The following is a 4,539-nucleotide window of genomic DNA, read 5'->3' on the forward strand; positions in this document are numbered from 1 at the left end:
ACACAAGATGTCAGGCAGACAGGGGCAACCAAAATTAAGATAGGGGCTACTGGCCCCCCTATGAAAATAGTCTCAACTGTGATATGTACATAAGAATGGGCGGAGCTATTTACATATGAATAAGCCGCAACTCATTCTCCCCAAAAAAATGTCCGCGCGTCGCTTGAGTGTTCGGGTTTCACTTGAAGAAAAGGTGGCAACCCTACTTGAAGAGCAGTTATAAATTCTTCTTATTGTAATCACACATTGAGGTTTTCACCATGGTTCCCTTCACACTTAAAAGGAACTGGCCGAGATTTGCAGCAATTCAGAAAATGAACCGTCACGCCGCAGTCCTGCAATCATCAGCTTGTCTGATGTGCCGGGTGTAGCCACACTGAGCTTGTCATTGTTCTGGAAATGCCTCAGGATCTAAATGCAATAGCGCGGGAGGAGGAGAGCTTAGAAACAACATTTCATACGTATAGATAATTCCTGTACAGCGAAGGTAACCGTTGTCCTAATACAAACCCCGGAGTCATTGTAGAACATGGAAGAAAAAAAAAAAAGTCACCTAGCAGAGGATGGTTTCGATCCATCGACCTCTGGGTTATGGGCCCAGCACGCTTCCGCTGCGCCACTCTGCTGACACAGCACCTGTCACACCGTATACTCCCCATGTACTCTGTCTGCTGAGAAGTGGATACAATGTTGCGATGTCGGCTGAAAAGAATTCTGTGACATTATCGCACTGCGAGTTCAGCACGGCAGTCTCTGTGGCGCAATCGGTTAGCGCGTTCGGCTGTTAACCGAAAGGTTGGTGGTTCAAGCCCACCCAGGGACGCAGTGTTCTTATTTTTCTCACCAGAGGAAAGATTTCTATTCCAAACTTCTCTTTTTTTTTTTTGCTTTGAAATCAATGTAAAAGGTGACGTCACTTTCCTGCCATTTGCAGTATTTCTACCCGCGCACCTAAAGCACATGAAAGTGTCCTTTTAAAAAAAAAAGGTTTCCACGGCGAGCTCATCTGTCCATCATACTTATATATAAATATCTGTAGCAATTTCATTTTAAATTTTAAAAAAAAACGAGTTTCACAAATTAATTTACGATACAGATTGATACAACGTTACACCTTCGCTGCTCCAAATGATTCATTTCTTAAATAAAAGCAGTTTTTCTTTAAAGGAGAACTATGGGGTCAGGGCTTTTCCCCATAGTTCTCCTTAGGGTAACATCACCCTAGGCTCAGTATATAGGGAGCAGCAGCTCGCGGTATACTGAGACGCCGCAGCTGAAGCGGATCCCGACAATTATGCCGGGATCCGCCCAGCTGCGTGAGTGACAGCTGGCTCTGCCTATCTAGAGGCAGAGCCAGCTGTACCCACCCCCTCCCCCGTTCCGCCAGTCAGCGCTGGAGGATCGGAGCGGGGAGGGGGGGAATCCCTCCCGATCTACTGAGCCGACCTGTGACAGTCTCATTGTCACAGGTCGGCTACAACTATGAGGTGAGTGAAAAGCCCCTCCCCCCCCCTCATAGTTCTCCTTTAATTCCTGCAACGCCATTTTTTTCTCAGAAAGATAATTTAGGATTTCCATCTAACATTTTAGGATCCTGGTATAATGTATTTATAGACAATGTGAAGGCTGGAAAATAAAAGTCTTTCCCTGACCGGGAATCGAACCCGGGCCGCGGCGGTGAGAGCGCCGAATCCTAACCACTAGACCACCAGGGAAGATGCAATAGAGGGCTCTGTACTGTGTTCTGAGCGCACAGTGGTCGGAGAGCTGGTCAGATGGTCTCAGTGTGAAAACATTGTTACATTATTTCATTAGCACGATCACCATCACCCAATACCTGCCGGTCGTTACATTGTGACATATATATCGTATACATTGTATTCCAAATCTATAGACAAAGCACTGACATCAAACGCTCCTCTTCTCCCCGCAGCAGATAATCAGCCAGAACGTTTTTATACAGTTTCAGAAAATCTATCTACAGGAGCATTTTTTGGGGGCAAAAATATTGATAAATGTACAAAAAAATATGGAGACACTGATAGAAAGTTAGTTGGAAAAGACTACGCCCAACGTGGGGCTCGAACCCACGACCCTGAGATTAAGAGTCTCATGCTCTACCGACTGAGCTAGCCGGGCTGTGGTGGTGGGGTTCTGAAAGGGTGTTGATAGAGGACTGCAGACCACGAGACCTTTCTGTACATTTGGGATACATGGGGACTCCACCGTCACCTCCTCTACCTCTTCCTCCCCCTCCTTCACCCTCACCTCTCTCTACCCTTCTCTACCTCATCCTTCTCCCTGTCCTCCACCCTCACCTACCTCTACCCCCCCTCCTCTACAGCAGGGGGGGGGGGGGAGAGGAGGAAATGGACACACTCCAACTGGGGGCATGGCAGGGGTGTGTCCATTACCTATTTAAAATTGGGGGGATGGCTGGGGTATGTTCCTTTGCATATATATAACTGGGGGTGTGGCAGGGGTATGTTCCTTTGCATATATATAACTGGGGGTGTGGCAGGGGTATGTTCCTTTGCATATATATAACTGGGGGCATGGCAGGGGTGTGGCCATTGCCTATATTTATGTGGTCATCATGTGGATTTGGATATTTAGAACTGGGGGTGTGGGAGGGGTATTTTCCTTTGCATATATATAACGGGGGGTGTGGCAGGGGTATGTTCCTTTGCATATATATAACTGGGGGCATGGCAGGGGTGTGGCCATTGCCTATATTTATGTGGTCATCATGTGGTAGCGTGGCCGAGCGGTCTAAGGCGCTGGATTAAGGCTCCAGTCTCTCTGGAGGCGTGGGTTCGAATATACATACTACACACCAACAGGACCATACACATACACACAATAGGTTGGACTTGATGGACGTATGTCTTTATTTAACCTCAAATACTAAGTAACTATGTGCTATGGATCATTTAAAGTCACCTGTCCCTTTAAGAAAAAGTATCGGTAATTGATATCGGCAAGTACATGAGGGGAAGTACTGGTACTTGTAATTGGTCTTGAAAAAGTGGTATCGGATACCAACGTTGACTACAAGATCCTTGAGTTAAACATCTCCTTCTTTCTTTGTTTTTCATGTTTATTGGTTAATGTGCCTCATTAACCAATAAACATGAAAAATGGAGTAACGAACAGCCATCAGATATATCCCTGCCACGTACTGACTAACTCTACGGCGGATGACACACAGCCATGGCATTGATCTTGAGCATCAGATTGCGGGGACCGTCCAGTAAGTAGTTTGGATGTTTTATATATGATGACGTTAAATGAGATTATATCATATAGAGTTTTTTCTGTTCTTTTTTTCAAAATGGCCTTTTTTCCCGCCGTTTTTACATCACTGGGGGCGTGTACATCACTAATGATTTGATTACATGGGGTATATATGTAGCTTGTGGATGTTATTACATTGTCACATCTCTTGCCTTGAAGAAGGGACCCTGTGTGGCCCCGAAACGTCGGCTCATGTTGGATTTCTGTGACATCATTGTCCATTAAAAGGACTCATTCATTTTAACTTATGGAGTGCTGGTGACCTATTTTCTTCAATCTTGTGTTTTGCACGGTGCCATCCGTGAAGTTACTTCGAGCACCATTTATTTGATTGAAACTTATGGAGTGCTGATGACCTATTTTCTTCAATCTTGTGTTTTGCACGGTGCCATCCGTGAAGTTACTTCGAGCACCATTTATTTGATTGTTGGCCGGGACTGCTGAAAGGTGTGCGGAGGGCACCTCCATCAATTGCATCTGATCTCTTACCCCTCGTTCTACAGGCACGTGCTCTGTGTCTCTCCTTGCTCTCTCCCCCGGCTGTCACTCCTCGCTCTCTCCCCTGGCTGTCTCTCCTCGCTCTCTCCCCCGGCTGTCACTCCTCGCTCTCTTCCCCGGCTGTCACTCCTCGCTCTCTCCCCCGGCTGTCTCTCCTCGCTCTCTCCCCCGGCTGTCTCTCCTCTCTCTCTCCCCCGGCTGCCTCTCCTCGCTCTCTCCCCCGGCTGTCTCTCCTCGCTCTCTCCACCCCCCCCTGGTGCCTCTCCTCGCTCTCTCCCCCGGGTGTCTCTCCTCGCTCTCTCCCCCAGCTGTCTCTCCTCTTTCTCGGACCCCACGCAGCACCTTAAAAAAGTGGGTTAGCCCATTCGGTTCAGCAGCACTCATGTGGTAGCGTGGCCGAGCGGTCTAAGGCGCTGGATTAAGGCTCCAGTCTCTCTGGAGGCGTGGGTTCGAATCCCACCGCTGCCATCTCTTTTCAAATCTTTTTCTCTTCAACGTTCTTCATCGCAAATTTTATTATTCGCTTCTTCTGTCTTTTCTTACAATAAAATGGATTTAAAGGAGAACTATGAGGGGGAGGGGGGGGTGCTTTTCACTCACCTCATAGTTCTAGCCGACCTGTGACAATGAGACTGTCACAGGTCGGCTCAGTAGATCGGGAGGTGAGAGAACACATACCGGCCTTCGCTCACTTCTCGATCCTGTCACGGCTCTCTGCCGTGACAGGGGGAGGGGCTGGATTCC

General features: G+C 47.7%; 5 non-coding genes across 5 annotated transcripts; 2 read left to right on the plus strand and 3 right to left on the minus strand.

Annotated features, from left to right (window-relative positions):
* Positions 1-554: 554 nt before the first annotated feature.
* Positions 555-626, minus strand: TRNAM-CAU. The gene has a single exon. It is a non-coding gene; the product is annotated as a tRNA-Met (tRNA).
* A 123-nt stretch (positions 627-749) lies between these two features.
* Positions 750-823, plus strand: TRNAN-GUU. Its single transcript has one exon. It is a non-coding gene; the product is annotated as a tRNA-Asn (tRNA).
* Positions 824-1,643: 820 nt separating this feature from the next.
* On the minus strand, positions 1,644-1,715 carry TRNAE-CUC. Its single transcript has one exon. It is a non-coding gene; the product is annotated as a tRNA-Glu (tRNA).
* Positions 1,716-2,066: 351 nt separating this feature from the next.
* On the minus strand, positions 2,067-2,139 carry TRNAK-CUU. The gene has a single exon. It is a non-coding gene; the product is annotated as a tRNA-Lys (tRNA).
* Positions 2,140-4,181: 2,042 nt separating this feature from the next.
* TRNAL-AAG lies at positions 4,182-4,263 on the plus strand. The gene has a single exon. It is a non-coding gene; the product is annotated as a tRNA-Leu (tRNA).
* The last annotated feature ends 276 nt before the right edge of the window (positions 4,264-4,539 follow it).

Source organism: Nanorana parkeri, unplaced genomic scaffold (genome assembly GCF_000935625.1).
Source record: "Nanorana parkeri isolate BGI_ZX_2015 unplaced genomic scaffold, ASM93562v1 scaffold2324, whole genome shotgun sequence".
Taxonomy (NCBI): Eukaryota; Metazoa; Chordata; class Amphibia; order Anura; family Dicroglossidae; genus Nanorana; species Nanorana parkeri.